This window comes from Petromyzon marinus, chromosome 30 (assembly GCF_048934315.1).
Source record: "Petromyzon marinus isolate PM22_M1 ecotype Great Lakes invasive population chromosome 30, UKy_Petmar_22M1.pri1.0, whole genome shotgun sequence".
Lineage (NCBI taxonomy): Eukaryota > Metazoa > Chordata > Hyperoartia > Petromyzontiformes > Petromyzontidae > Petromyzon > Petromyzon marinus.
The window spans coordinates 10,388,809-10,405,397 of NC_133696.1; the positions used below are offsets into that span (position 1 = coordinate 10,388,809).

A 16,589-nucleotide genomic window follows, 5' to 3' on the forward strand; every position below is an offset into this window, starting at 1 on the left:
ATACAGCTGCCACCTCTCGTGATCATATTAGGAAGCAACTGGCACCGATGCACTTTTTTCAATCTGGATTGAAAACTCGTTTCTTTAGAACTTATTTTTGTTTGTTGTCCATCCCACGCACCTCCGTTGAGCGCGGTTGGCTACGTACGGTGCCAAAGAAGCTCAACGTACATACACACATCCTGCGACGGAACGGTCCACCTGCACATGACGTGAACTACGTGACCCAAGGTTTGTTTGGCGAAGCGCTGTTGGTTATCCATGTAACGTTCACCTTTTGGCACGGCTTCTCGTACACCTTCAAAACAAAGCTACCCTGCCCATACCTGCCGACCCTACCAATTTAAGCGGTTTACCGAAGACTGACATATTAAAATTTTACTTTGTATATAATAAAAGTAAAAATTACATCAAAACTACCCCACCCCCATTTTTTTTTTAATGAAGCGTTTTGATTATTTTAAAAAAAATCTGTCGTGAAAGGAAAAACAAATATCCACAGGTTATCACTTCAATCGGTAGGGTTAGCAAGTATAACTTGCGTCATCGGTCACCCAGTGAAAGGCACCGTTAGGCAAGGTGGCTTTGAGGAACTGCGACTAGACCTAGCGTCCAGCGACTATCCCATTAAATTGCCTCGTGCCAGTGAGAAACACACGTCAGTTTTCGAGTGATGGAAAGGACTGGATTGCTATTAATGATCGATAGCGGGACCAAGAGGAGTCATTCTTTTGCACAGCAACGGCCTCATTCAAATCAAAATGAAGCGATCGTTCAGCCATTTTGGCAGATTATAATTGAGAGCAATGTAAGAGAGGTGCTTGTGCGTAGGCCTGGCATGCAAAACATGCCCAAGCAGATGACATTTCTCTCGCATATCTCCTATACATGTACATCTCCTATATGTGCATCTCCTATACACAAATCTGGCTGTCGCCTGATGAAGCTAGTTGTAATTACCTGTGAAACGTCGTACTCAGACTGTAAATGTTGTGGCTTTGCTCTCCAACACACCGGTGTGCTGTACTGGTGACGAATTGGCACGTTTCGTTTACTAGATGGACCTTACTAATTGGCTGTGCCGGGTGGTGGCGGGTTTAACGACACATTTATATATATTTCCACGATCTAATCCAAAAAACCCTGTATTATACATAAACATGTTTATACTTGTGCAGCCCTTCATCAATCCACTGCTGGATGAGGGCATCCGCACACCGTTTGGCTGGTGGGGGTTATTTGACCGTATGCGGTAAATGCATCCTATTATCCCCACGTCTAAGTGGAGTAAAATCACGGGTAGCTGTGTGGAAAACAGGTTGCATACTTACATCTGCCATGTGTACGTATGCAGATATACGTACGTAACACACAGCACCTATAGGGTGCATCTGTATTGAAATACTTTGTTTATGTATCTCCTTGTTTATATGAGCAGCTGCTTGTTCCTTGCAGAACCCTTTCAACGCGTTCAACCATCGTGTACACTACATTTTCCCGGAGATTCCGTTGTTGCTTGGCACTCGAAAAACCACGCAGCCCTTGTATGCAACTTTAGGTAGCGAAGGCTGGCAGTAAGAAGCCATCCAACATTCCATACGCTTGGAAAAGCAGCAGCTGTGAGCGGCGCTCTTGACTGTGACGATGCAGGCACACATCGAGAGCTAGTTTCAAAAGAGAAGCGAGTGAGGGACGGCACTCGACTCCATTGAGAGCAGCTAGAAGGCACTCGCAGGAGGCGGGGGGTGATTTTTTTTACTATCTATCTTACATACGTAAGTTCATCTCCCTTCACAGCGTACGTAGCCAACCGTGCTAATCGGAGGTGCGGGCAAACTTCCAAGTTTCTTCCGTGCCAAACTTCCGTGTGTCTTACCCTACCCTGCATCTTGCACACACAGCCTCTGTTTGCACCAAAACTCAGAGGCTTGCAGCTTCCTCTCTCGTAGCTTTACTAAAGCCTGGGTGGGCACTGTCATCCGCACAGAGTGACTCATGCATTGCCCCTGCCTTAAACACCTTCAACAGCTGTCTCTTCGCACGATAGCTGAGCCCCCTGTGCCATTTGAAGGTGCTTGATGGAGTCCTTCTGTTTCCTACTGCCCATACATGCGTTGTGTGTTTGGCCTGGCCGTGTGTGTGTGTTTACATTTATGATAACAGCTTACAGCGCTTTGTGAGTCTCCTGCTGGACGAAGGCCTCCCCTACCCAATCCCCCAGCTGTATTGGTCGTGGGCTGTTGTTTGCGACAGCCTGATAATAAAATACACAAGGGGAAATGAGAGGGCTCGTCTTCGGGGGATATTGTAAGCGCGCCTTTGTCGTAACCAAAGCACGCCCATGCCTAACAGGGCACATTCTTCTTGGGCTCTACTTGTTTGGTCATAGTTCACCATGCTGGTGAGCCTGGATTAGAGATGGGGTGTTCCAGGACCGGTTCAGATAGCACTCACTGCTGATGTTAGCTGTGGCTTGCAAACGAACTCATGTTACAGAGTTCACAGCGCCGTTTGAAAACCTCTCGGAACCCGCACTTTCAAAGGCCCCGCGCTAAATGCTTTCAAGCTATCAATTCCGGTTCAGTGATTCTGCACTTGCTCTATTACCATAGTACTATACCGCCTTAAACTTTTATGAACGACTGGGTTTTTTAAGGTTAGCGATTTGTCGTATTATCTGGCTGTTTCGCAAATGAAAAAATACAATTACCTTACAGAGCAAATACGAAATGTGTGTTTTGATACAGTTTAATCCGTCACTGGGCCTACCGCTGTGTCGGCGTGGCTGCTCGTCGTGTGTGATACACAACGTTAGGTGCCGCTTTGTGTGGCAAAATATAGTGTCATATAATCACCCACTGCTGGTCCTAACCCAACCGCAACAAAAAAAAATCCGCATTCCTTTGAAGGACGCCATAATCTCCAGAGGACAATTACTCCTGGCTTCTCCAAAGTGGTCCTCATTTTTCGCTGTCATGCCCCAGAAAGGCGATGAAGAGCAAAACTGACCCCTGACTTGGATTTGAAACTCCAGACTTCCAATTACGTGTCTGCTGTAGCACCACCCAGCTGAATGCGATTACATCTCGCGTCGCGTGCGGTAGATGTTCGTATTCGCGTGCGGTAGATGTTTAGTATTCGCGTGCGCGTAGCATGGACTCCGATAATCTCAAATTAATTGGCATGCAATTGAGACAAAAAAACAAATCGCAGAGCAGAAAATAAACATTCAGGGCCACAGGTACATGAACAAAAAAAAACCTTCAAACGTTTGTGTAACTGCTCATGTGGCCACGAGTGGCTTATATGGGTCGATTGTTGTTATAGTTCACATTGATATGTCAATACACTGCATTTTTTTTATACACGTAAACATATTTCTCCTTTCAATTCCCCTAATGAGACACTCTCTTAGGTTGTGTTGACGGTGCAATGTGCATACGTTCGTTTCTCAACATCCACATCAATACAAGTCAAGTTGGCGAAGTTTGGCTCAGCCACAGCATTGCGCTTTGGCACATTGTTGAAATACATGTATCATTGTAAATCATCTTCTCTCATCTGGCATTTTATACAGCGCTTTTGTCAAAGCGCTTTACAAGAATTATGAATTGTACATTAGTGATTGGCTGATGGGGAAAATGGATGGGGTTTGAGTGTTGGGGAGGGGAAGGGGTGGCAAGGAAAGGTGAGGATAGCAAGGGGAAGGGGTGCGGACAGGAAGTAGTTAGAGGGATCCGCTTTTTGAAAAAAGACGAGTCTTGAGGGAGGAACGAAACATTGTTTAGTGAAGTTTCCTTTTGGTGTGGTGTGGGAGTTTATTCCAATAGAGGGGAGCCAGGAGGGAAAAGGAGCGGATGCTTTACTGAGAACAGGGGGGGGGGGGGGCATAGATCATACTTTTAGGTCATATTTAATCTTTTTGATTTAAAGCTTTCGTGACTGCAGGGATTCATATTCTTGGTTCTTTCGGTAAAGTCACGTAGAAGCGAAACAATAAAATAATAAAAATATAAAACAATAAAATTCTCACGACGTTTCGACTGCAACACAAACAATCATAATCAGGTGTGAAAACCACAACAAGAAAATTTGAAAAAAGTGGCGTTTTTATTTTTTATATTTTTTAACGTTAGCACCACGGAGAGCGATTTGACAGTTTGTTCAGATGGACGAGTCCATCTATGTTCGGAAAAGAGGAGGGGGGAGACGTAAAATAATGGATGCGGTCTGAAAGCCACCTTAAGCGTGATCAATCAATTAAGACCCGAAATGGTTTATCAAATCCTTCCAATGATTGCTAAGCCAGAATCCATCTTCTCGGTTGAAATTGTCTTTGTGTTTGTATAGCTATCCACATATACAAACAGTCAGGCATATTTGCGGAATACACCACGCCGCCGTTGACCCTGGCCACTGACCGAGCAACCAACGTTCCTACCACCCCCCCCCCTCCTTAGGAATGTGTTTTTTTATTACCTCCTATAATCACCCAGAAATGTCTGTCTGTCCCGCGCGTGACGTCACTCCACATGAGGCCCACCCCCCCGCGTGACGTCACTCCACACGAGGCCCACGCCCCTCATTAATATTCATGAGTGGGTGGATTTTTACACTAATGCAGAGGAAGGTCGAGCTAAATTAAATAATTTATTACGCAAAGTCGCTTCAAATATGACGTTTCTTTACAGAAAGTGACGGTAAAATTTTTATCTACACAGCACAGTGCTAATCCGTGCGTGACGTCACTGCAAAAGAGACCCCCCCTTAATTAATATTCATGCCCGCGTGGAAATTGACACGAACGCACAAGGTCGCGCACTCCACATGCCGCACCCTTCCCCAATAACCATTAGCGGGTGACGTCACTCCACATGGGGCAACCCCCCCCATTCATTTATAATCATGAGCTGAACAATTTTTCTATTTAATATTTCAGAATTACTGCAATATACACCCGTCCTTGGACGGAGAAAAAATCGAGTAATGTTAATGAATACATAGAGGGTTTGATGAACCAAAGTTGTGCTTACGTACCCGTGCTTAATTTTTCTTTCGACGATTTACCTTCTCAAACAAATTCTGCCCATGTCTCGCACCCCCAGAAAGGGCATCTCGCACCCACAGGGGGTGCGCGCACCCCAGGGTAAGAACCACTGCTATAAGTGAAGCCAATGATGATCAGAGTTAGAACCCTTGGCCTGATGTGCACAGCAGCTACATGCTCAGCAACGTGTAGACCATTCGGAGTACAGGGCACGCCACCAATCTTGACTTCCGACTGAGGGACTGAGCGCGTCACCCACTCACGTCACCCACTCACGTCACCCACTCACGTCACCCACTCACGTCACCCACTCACGTCACCCACTCGCCTCTCCCACTCACGTCACCCACTCACGTCACCCACTCACGTCACTCACTCACGTCACTCACTCACGTCACCCACTCGCATCTCCCACTCACGTCACCCACTCGCCTCTCCCACTCACGTCACCCACTCACGTCACCCACTCACGTCACTCACTCACGTCACCCACTCACGTCACTCACTCACGTCACCCACTCGCATCTCCCACTCACGTCACCCACTCGCCTCTCCCACTCACGTCACCCACTCACGTCACCCACTCACGTCACTCACTCACGTCACCCACTCACGTCACTCACTCACGTCACCCACTCGCATCTCCCACTCACGTCACCCACTCGCATCTCCCACTCACGTCACCCACTCACGTCACCCACTCGCGTCACCCACTCACGTCATCCACTCACGTCACCCACTCACGTCACCCACTCACGTCACCCACTCACGTCACCCTCTCACGTCACTCACTCGCGTCACCCTCTCACGTCACCCACTCACGTCACCCTCTCACGTCACCCACTCGCGTCACCCACTCACGTCACCCTCTCGCGTCACCCACTCACGTCTCCCACTCGCGTCACCCACTCGCGTCACCCTCTCACGTCACCCACTCACGTCACCCACTCACGTCACCCTCTCACGTCACCCTCTCACGTCACTCACTCACGTCACCCTCTCACGTCACCCACTCGCCTCTCCCACTCGCGTCACCCACTCACGTCACCCACTCGCGTCACTCACTCACGTCACCCTCTCACGTCACCCTCTCACGTCACCCACTCGCGTCTCCCACTCACGTCTCCCACTCGCGTCACCCACTCACGTCACCCTCTCACGTCACCCACTCACGTCACCCACTCACGTCACCCTCTCACGTCACCCTCTCACGTCACCCTCTCACGTCACTCACTCACGTCACCCTCTCACGTCACCCACTCGCCTCTCCCACTCGCGTCACCCACTCACGTCACCCACTCGCGTCACTCACTCACGTCACCCACTCACGTCACCCTCTCACGTCACTCACTCACGTCACCCTCTCACGTCACTCACTTTGCGTCTCCCACTCGCCTCTCCCAATTACGTCTCCCACTCACGTCACCCACTCGCGTCTCCCACTCAGGTCACTCACTCACGTCACTCACTCACGTCACCCACTCACGTCACCCACTCACGTCACCCACTCACGTCAGTCACTCACGTCACCCACACGCGTCACCCACGCGCATCTCCACCCGTTCATTGTGCACGACGTCAGCGGCACAGCACGGGTTGTGCAGCGGAAAAACAAACTACTACCCGGTGGCCACTGTGCGGGACTGGCTCGAATCACTTGTAAAAGAGGAAAAGAGGCAGAGGTTGCTCTACAAGAGGCATTAATTTAGCCAATCGAAATCACAGTGTAGCGAGAAACCTCTTGGCCAACGCCTTGACTTACAATTGTTTGGCCATTCGTTGAGTCCATCATCATTCTCGAGGGCTCCCATGAAATTAATTCCAATCTCCGATAACTGAACAGCGGTGTAAGCTCTCAGACGGGTTATTGGGTTGTGCCATATGCAAAATCAGCATGATGTCCGACGTTTCGGTCAACGTGCTGGTAGATTCTTCAGTTGTTGAAGAGGTTTCAGTTTTGGAAGAAGCCGCGCTGAGGAGTAGGACCCTTTTTCGGGAGGGTTCTGCATTGGGTTTTTATTTTGGTCAGATGTTAACTATGAAACAATAATAATAGATTTGACCCTTTCTGGCAATAATCATTTTTCACGCGTGGTTGATGTAGGCTTGATTCCTTGCAAAAGGTTTCTATTTGGTGTTTGAACATCTTAACTCTTCCTGTTTCATTGCCAAAAATGGCAAAATCTATTATTATTTTTTTCATACTTTTGTAATAAAACACTTCGATGGCAATCTGGCTGTCTTATTTATTTATTTATCGCCACTGGACAGCTCCGCGTTCTCCCACGCTATCACCCTCGCTCCGCGTTGCGCGGCGTGAGTTGATATCATTAGCGCACGCTCGCTCGCTCTTCCCGCTCCCGCGGACCGCTGGCAGACGGCGCGCAGGGAGAACACCTCCGGACCGCCACGTGGCTGATGGCGTGCCGGAGGCGCGAGACGTGGTCCCGCTTCCAGTTTAATTTTCATGTATTTTGGCATAGCCCTGTGAGTCATTCGGCTCTTGAATCGGGTGCAACCGTAACAAACAAAAAACAAAAACATGCACAAGAAAACATCTTAAAGTGACTATGTGACTGTGCAAACAGAAAATCCAGGAAAAAACTGCAAAATATTCCTGGAAAAGCACCGTACACCAACGCTGTGTGCAAAAATCCCAGTGGGATGCAAGTCAAACAACAACAACAACAAGACAAATTAGATTAAGGCCATCAGTCTAACTCCGTACTACAACAAACATGGCCAAACCAAAAAACGTTTTCGAAATCACCAAAATAAAGCCATAAATGCAATGTAACAGTGGTCATAGGGACTGTGACCGAATTTTCCACAAAAAATACATAAATAACACGTAACACCAAACTCTAGACTCTAGTCATAGCTGGCTGCATGAGTCACTCCACAACAACAGGAGCATCAGTCAGAGTATCAACATTTTCAATGCACCTTTAAGATCAGCACACTAAATCAAAATACAGATAATACTTTGCAGCGGTCATCCGGAGCAAAACATTTTATTTAATTTTAGGCCACAGACTTCCCACACTGACCTCGAGTCCCTTCCGGTTTCCCCTTATAACCCCCCTCCGCGTCACCTAGCCCCGCCTCTAGCCACGCCCCCTTACGAACCTTCTAGATAGTTCCCCACTAGCACTCTCGGGCTCCGCCCTTGAACTTTGGCCCAGATAATCCCTTTCACCCGATTGGCTTAGAAGCTGAAGCGGCGAAGCCTATCCCACCGATCGGCGACCGTCTGTGTACGCTCGCATTACACTTTGATACTGGCAAAAAGGTCCCATTTTAGAGATGTTAACTGCCTCGCCTGGTATGCAGGGGTCGTGGGTTCAATCCCGACCCTGACGCCTGTATATTTGGAGTTTCCCCGTGGTCGAGTGGATTTTCTCCAGGTCCTCCGGGTTTTCCCTCCACATTTCGAAACGTGCGTTTAGAGCATTTGCAAGCTATATATTTCCACATGATAAGCCGCTCCATTGAGCTTTCATTGGTGGCCAGGTCGCTTCTGAAAAAGAGCTATTTCACTCAGTGGGCCTAACCTGGTTAAAAAAAAGATATTTGGCTTTACTTTAGTTAACATTCAACTGTGTCTGTCAGGCCATAACATATTTCTGCACCTGGCACGCAAAAAAAACTATTTTCTTCTCGCTAAGGCTGCGGCTACTACAGTCAAAGGCCGAATCCAGTCTGCAAGCGACCTGGAAATTATTGGGTGAGAAAGAAAAGCCCTGGACTTGCTGCATATTTGGTGAGGTAATCAAAATAACCCATTTTCGCCCACCCTCTCCTGTCCATGTACATTCTCACCACTGTCTTCATTAAAAACTAAGCCGTAATTAATAGACGTATGCAGTTTCCAGCAGATGTGAGCATAGCCAAGACTGGGCAGCTCTCCAGGGATTTGATTGACGCTCTCGTTATTTAGCTCTAATTTTCCTCAATTATTTATAAACAAGCAAAGCAAAGCACATTAACATACACAATCACCGATGGGCCACATTGGACATGGAAAGCTTTTCCATCATGTTTGGACGATGATGAGTTGCCGTACAATTTTATTGAGAAAAAAATGTATTTGGCTGAACCTCCCAGTCGGCATCTCCCTGTTAAAAAGTCACTCAGTGCAACGTCACTAAATAAGTAAAAAAAGAATTCGGAGTGTCTGTATTTCCTGTGATCTGTGCTCATCGCCATTGGCAGCCATGAATCAGTGGAAGATATGTCACATTATGGCAGGAGCAGGTCCTTCCATAGGCCAATCGCATTTAACTTCTCACAACGATGCACTTATTTTACTTAAAGAGAGATGATGGAGGTAGTCACGTCTGGAGAAGGATTTGAACTCCCCTGTTATTATTTAAATTGAGTGCTCTGTCTATTGTACTGCCCCGGGCAGCTTGGCAAAGAATGTTTGTAAACCCAAAATATTATCTCATCAGAGGCCCAGTGTGCCATCGATTGAGGTTTGTTCTTTAGCCATCGACTGTAACCACGATGTCAAATTTTACAACCGTTTTGATAGGTCCCAGTGTGGCCTGTTGGACAGCTGTAAGCTTTAATAGAGGAGTAGATGTAATTTGAATTCATCTGGCACGGGCCATGCAGCCCACCTGCTTCGAAAGGACACAGCAATCGCAGCAACACAAACCCAGCAGCTGGCCAGGGCACGACCTTTCTGATTGCAATGACGGGGATTGCGCTGACATTTCAGGGCTCCAGAATGTGCCCCCTCGCCATGTAACACAATTTTTGTTCCTGGGTACTGTGTTATTTTTTTATTGTTTATGCCTCAAAAGTACAGACAATGGCTATTATTCCCCACAAACTTTGCTTTTGTGACCAGGACTTTACGCGAACGAAAGACACAAATGCACACCACGTTTTCTCATTGAAAATAGGTACATTTCAAAATATCACTTTCCTGGTCACAAAAGCAAAGTTTGTGGGGAATAATTTGCCATTTTCTGTACTTTTGAGGCATAAGCAATTAGGAAATAACGCTTACGACCCAGGAACAAAAACAAATATTTTGTTTGTTACACTGTACAATTCATGCAAATGCTTCTTGCGTGTCATGACTTATCGTAATGTTGCTCGCTGAAGCCTTAATGATTCAAAAATCAGCGGAGGGAGCGATTTTTGGTTGATATCGTTGCGAGTTTGAAACATTGAGACGTTGTTCGTAGCTCTCTGGAATGAACCCCCGGCACTATTTGCAGTCTTCTCATTGGCTTACGTGACGTGTGGCGTTTCGCAATTTTAAGGAAAGTGTATTGCTCGAGGTGTTTTGGTAATATATCACAGACGTATTTTTTTCACGGCGGGGGCTACTGAGTCTATTCAGCCAATGTCAAAGAGTCTCCATGCTCCAGTTTGCATTTTCGCAATGCTTTTTTTCTATTTTGTTGGCCCAAAACTGGCTGTGCAAATTCCACATTCTCATGATGGAGGCCATGAAAAGTACAAACAGTTAAATGTATTTCCTGCAGTGATGCACTGATTAAAGCCCTGAGCCAATGATGGTAGAAACTCTACCCGTATACGACAACCAGTGCAAGTGAACACTTTCGTGAGTTGTGCAACCCTGCCGAAGATATGTGTCAGACGGTGCAGCGGCAGAGTGCTCGGCTCAGTTGTGAGGTCATGGATTTAAATCCTGATTGTGGGTTGACTCAACTGTCATCCTTCTGCGGTCAATGCATTCAGTCCCCACTTTGTACTAAAGTCAGCAGTGGCCATCCTATGGAGAAACTAGTCGCCGACACACGAACGTGGAATTTCCACCACCGGCACGTGACCACCAGTGGGGATGAGCGCCTCACGATGCTTGCTGGGGGAATTCAGATCTGACTTTGGCTCTTGGTGAATAAGGCACTGTGGAAATTCACGATCGGAATACAAAAAAAGTCACGAATCGCACATTTCTTCATGTTGGCTTGACACATATTGTGCAGCTGAGATCACTAACATTGCAATCCATAAAACAAGCCTGCTGTAAAACCTGAGTGAGTGCTTCATGAGGTGGAATATTTCTTGAATGCAGCGCTGTTATTATTATTATTTATAAGCCATGAGCCTTTGAACATTGTGTATATAAATGGCAGTAAACAAAAGCAGTGCTGCAGTATTTAAATAATTTCTTGATACAGTACTGCACATTGCTGCATTGTTTACATTTCATCTGATGTGTGTATATATCTGCCAATTATATTGCTTTTCCAATGTGATTAATGTAGGTCTTGACATACTTGGCGGGTATAGATCATGGCTCACTCGTACAGCTCAACCGGCTATTGCAGATTTATTTTCGCTCTTGCCCTTCTCTCTCTCTCTCGTCGTAACAAGCTGAAGCTGTCGTTGTGTACGAAACTAAACAATTGTTTTTATCTTACCAGGTAAGGCCCACTTAGCTATGTTGCTCTTTTTCGGAAGCAACCGGGGCATAAATGGCTTATCATGTCGAAATGTATAGCAGCAAAACATTCTCAATGGCATGTTTCTAAATGTGTAGGGCAAAACCAAGAGGACCCGGAGAAAAATCCACGTGACCGCAGGGAGAACACACAAAGTCACGTAAAAGTATAAAACAACAAAAAATAAATATAAAAAATATAAAAATCACGACGTTTCGGCCACAACACAAGTAGCCGAAACGTCGTGAATTTATTTTTTATTTTTTGTTGTTTTATACTTTTACGTGACTTTACCGAATAGAACCAAAGAGTATGGATCCTTGCAGTCACGAAAGCTTCAAATCTAGAATAGAACACACAAACTCCTATATGTACAGGCATTAGGGTTGGGACCGAACCCACGACCTCATGTATATCAGGCAAGGGAGTTAACATCTCGCCACCGCGGTGCCCTGGCTGGCCCACTGGACTTGCAATACCTGGGATCGATCTCCCAGCTCGGAAGTTGAAATAATCGGGTGAGTATATTTTTGGAATATAACCATCCACCTGTGCCCACCCAGCAGAATGAACGGGTGCACTAGTTGATCAACAGGTCGCATTCGGTGGGTTAAAATGCAGGCACTTCCAACTCTTCCAAAACATCTGATAAGTGTGGAAGAGTAGGCAAACATACTGTCTATATGGGGCTCGCTAGAGTCCCTTCTCGTGGAGGCCCTTCCACCAGAAAAAAACCTGTGATTTACCCATTTACACCGCTGGGTGGGCAGAGGCGGTGGGGGTGGGGGGGGTGTGGCGATTCAAGAAATGTGCCCCATTGTTTCCATTGCCGCGCCGGGAGATGGAACCGGTGACCTCGAGGCCATCCCCTTGCGCCGCTCTAAACACTCGCACGGGGTCCTCGGGTCAGCATTTGGAGTGGAGGTTCTTCACCTGGCGGGCACGCAGCCCCTGGGGGTGCGAGACACGGCCAGATTTAGTTTTTAATGGTAGATCGTCGAAACACAAATTAAGCACGGGCACGTAAGTACAACTACTTTGTTTCACGGAACCTATGCATTTATTGACATTATATATTTACAATTGAGAACCAAAGGGGGTGTAAGGCTGCAGGGAAGGTTGAAAACCATTGAACAGCTGCCAACCCGTATTCTTGTACAGGGGAATTGAGTTTTCAGGTCCATATAGCCTACAGCCGTTTCTATGCGGGCCTTGTAGGACCAATACGTTCTGAATTGGTCTGTAGTAAGGTAGGCACTGATAAGGGGTTGACAGGCATGCCACTGGTTTAGGGCGTTGATCAGGACGATCGGCATCTCGTGGAGGAGCAGACCGGGAGATACCTGTCAAAAACTACACTCTGCGGACCTGAGCACACAGTGGCTACTCAGATACACGACGACCTCCCGAGTCACCAGAGAACACTCTTAACCATCTCTTTCAAATTCTGCTGTGAGGCACGGCGCAGGCGATAAGTGACGTCATGCATAACACAATATTTAGTCCCTTGCATTTTGTCCACGATGTAAAGGAAATTCATTGTGCAATGCTAATAATGTGGCCTAATGAAACACGCTGACATTATCTTCTTTGGTTCTTTCGGTAAAGTCACGTAGAATGAGAATAAAATAATAAATTGCTAAAATAAAATAACACGATAAAATGATCACGACGTTTCGGCCACAACACAAGCGGCCTTCATCAGGTGAAGGGACGAGACTGTCTGGAGGACAGCGCTGAGAATTTTATTGCGTTATTTTATTTTATCAATTTATTATTTTATTCTCATTCTGCGTGACTTTACCGAAAGAACCAAAGAAGATGAATCCTTGCAGTCACGAAAGCTTTAAATCGACGCTGACATTACTTGTAACGAATGTACGTATGTTGAACTTCTTTTGCACCGTACGTAGCCAATGTTGCTCATCGGAGGCGCGGAGGAAGGACAACAAACTAAACGCACAAAGCAGTTCTTCAGCAACGAGTTTTCGATCTAGATGCTAACAGTGCATGGCTCCAGTGGCATCCTAATACCGGAAGGGAGAGCGTTCCAGACGGCCGCAGAACCGCATCTGCAAGCGCGCGATGCAGCGACCCGTCTTCGTCCGACGGCTCGCCAAAAAGCCGCTGCGAGAAAGGTTTGAGCCTCAGTGAGCCTTAAGCGTAAAGCTGCGTGGCATCATCGTGTGAGACACCCTGACCTGCAGGGCAACGACGTAATTGTAGGAGACGGTTCAGTGAGTCGCTTTACTTGACTCTCAGTTGTGGGGTTTCAATTCCCTCCCTGTATGAGTAGGTTTTCTTCTGATAGTCCAGTTTAAAAAAAAAAAAATCCTCCACATACAAAATATAGACGGTAAACGGAACTGCCCAAACATCCTAAACAAAATCAAATAGGAGACAACATATCTCTTGGAGATTCAGTGAATCTTTCTTGGATTAGAGGCATATTATTATAAGAGTAAATACATCGTTAGTGTAAACGGAATGGTTGAATGCACCGAATTGACAATCATTACAAGAATATCTATAGCCGGCAAAATTCGCGCATGTACGATTGTATTCTTATTCTTGCGACTTTACCGAAAGAACCAAGAATATGAATCCTTGCAGTCACGAAAGCTTTAAATCAACGATCGTATTCTTCTCGAAAATAGCCAACCCGCTCCATCGAAGCTGATTGCCAGGCAACGAATGGACTCTAATTCCACCAAGTGGACGGACAATGCGAACAATCTCTCCGTGCCACGGGCACATCGCTTGTCGGGGAAATGTGACGTGCGGAGGGAAGTCAACGGGGGGTGGTGGCTTCCACTCCCACTGGCACGTGGACCATTCATCACTGTCGAGTACCCGTCTCGCTGCCGAGCGCCGCGTGCGCATTGAGACATCACTCGCAACGAGCGGGCCAGCTGCACCGTCCACCAACAGTGGTGTGAGCAATCCCGCCGGTAAACAGAGAGGGAGGAGGAGGCGCCTGACGACTTTGTGGGGCAAAAAAAAAACACGAGCGCCCTTCAACGCGCCCCGTGCCCCACGCGTTCGTCACAAACGAGGCGGCGATGCGCCGCCACCCTCCCACTCGCCCACCTACCCACGCACCGACCCACCCACCAACCCCCGCTGCGGAGAGCTTGCCATCCCACCGATGGCATAGCAATTCGCGTGCTCGCGGGGGGCCAGTCGCAGGGAGAACATTGGGGTAAGGCAATCGGTTGGCCTCCGCGTTCCTCTCTCTGTGTGGATGTTGCAAAATCCTCTCTCGGATTAAAAATATCCACAGAGCGGCGGTGGCTGGTGCGATACAGTGGGGGGTGGCGGGGGGGGGGTTGGGGGACTGTGGAGATGCTTGCTCGTCTTCGTGAAGGCTTGAAGCCTGGTGTCCGTTTGCGGATCGTTGCGGCCGATGTATCGTCGTCGACGGAGGAAATGAACGGCCGCGCCAGCGCTCCTCCTTCCGCTGCTCGCGTTTTCCTCCTTTAGTGCACGCGGTGCTTAATCGAGACGTACCGGTAATGTCTCCTGCAAAGCGGACACCCCAAAAGCCTGCGCGGCATGGATTTACGAGAGTGGTCACTTACGTCGCCCAATGTCGCACTTTGCGGGGTCCGGTGCTCGACAGCGCAGTGCCATGCACCCCTCCTAAAGGGCTTCGGTGAGTGGAAAGGGACATTCTGTGAACTTGGGTGAACTCCACGGACGTCCCTCGAGGAGGCAAGGCTCTCGTCTTGCACCGCATAAGGTCCCTCTGCTCACGAGTCCCGTCACGTGGCCGGAGGACTTGTGATGTGGATATAATTACTTGACACCCCCTGCCCCACAAGTGAAGTGGTATTTTCCCCAGTTGCCATGTTGAACATAACTCGGGTTAGGGCAGGTGCCCAATTTATATGGTCGCCCCCTGTTCCGTCCACAGCCCCCCTCCCCGCGCCCCTCCACCGTTATGCCACCAACCCCCTCCGCCGCTCCTGACGAAATAAATTGCATTCGAAGATCGATATCGGCTGCAACCTCACATTTATTGACATTCGGTGGTATTTGTCAAAGAGTCAAGGAGAAGGACCTTGAGTGGCCTTTCCATTTTTTTCCCTTGCAAATTGTCACCAGTTGACAGACGGAATTCTAATGATGCACTTTGCTGTGATTTCCACACTGCTTATGAGTGTGGTTCAGGCCTAGGTAGAATGTCACGTGACCCAGCTACAATTTTTTTTCATCAGGTAAGGTCCACTGAGCTATGTAATTATTTTTCAGAAGCGACCTGGCCACAAATGATAGCTCAACGAAGTGGCTTATCACGTGGAAATTTATAGCAAGAGCCAAATTCTCTAAACGCACGTTTATAATTGTGAAAGGAACAAACCAGAGGACCCGGAGACAAATCCACGCGACCACGGGGTGAAAGACACCACAAACCCCAAATATACAGGCCTTATGTCGAGATCGAACCCACGACCTCCTGCATACCTAGCGAGGTAGTTAACATCTCGCCAAGCATCTTGTCGCCTGTATCGACTAACCACTTCCACTTAGCTTCAAATTACCAATGACCATCCATGGCTGGGAAAGGGGCTCGTTTATTGGCTTTAGGCACCGCAAGATCGCCATCATCATTAGCATCATCTATGCTCAGTCCACTGCTGGACGAAGGTCTCCCTGCCTCAAGCCGTAGCTACCTATCACAATCCAGCTGCAAGATAAATCCGCGAAACTTCCCTGCAGTGTTTCTGCAGTACGCTATGGACCCAGCTCGATTCCCAGTCACGGATATCATCAGTAGTGAGTGATATCTGAATCAGTCTAGGTTCCCCCCCCTCTCCTCCCCCACTTTTCACCAACTCGCATTGACCTGTGTGGTGAAGTATGGTTAAACAACCCCCATGTTAAGCCCATCGTGGGGAAAACCTTCATCCAGCAGTGTATTCATGAATGGTTGCATAAAAACAAATATTGATGTAAATTGTTCAAAGAACAAGATATGATGGTGCTTCAGCAATCTAGTGGAGCTGGCCCGGTAGCTCAGTGGTAGAGCAAGCAGCTCACGATCATCATCTTGTGAGTTCAAATTCTGGTAAGGGATTTACTGAGTCCATTACCCCTACGTGATCAATAAA

General features: G+C 47.6%; 1 long non-coding RNA gene across 1 annotated transcript; it reads right to left on the reverse strand.

The window, feature by feature from the left end:
• Positions 1-7,281: 7,281 nt before the first annotated feature.
• On the reverse strand, positions 7,282-10,112 carry LOC142929385 (uncharacterized). The gene is made up of 2 exons (XR_012945690.1): positions 7,994-10,112; positions 7,282-7,549 (listed from the first exon to the last, which is right to left on the reverse strand). It is a non-coding gene; the product is annotated as an uncharacterized LOC142929385 (long non-coding RNA).
• Positions 10,113-16,589: the final 6,477 nt, after the last annotated feature.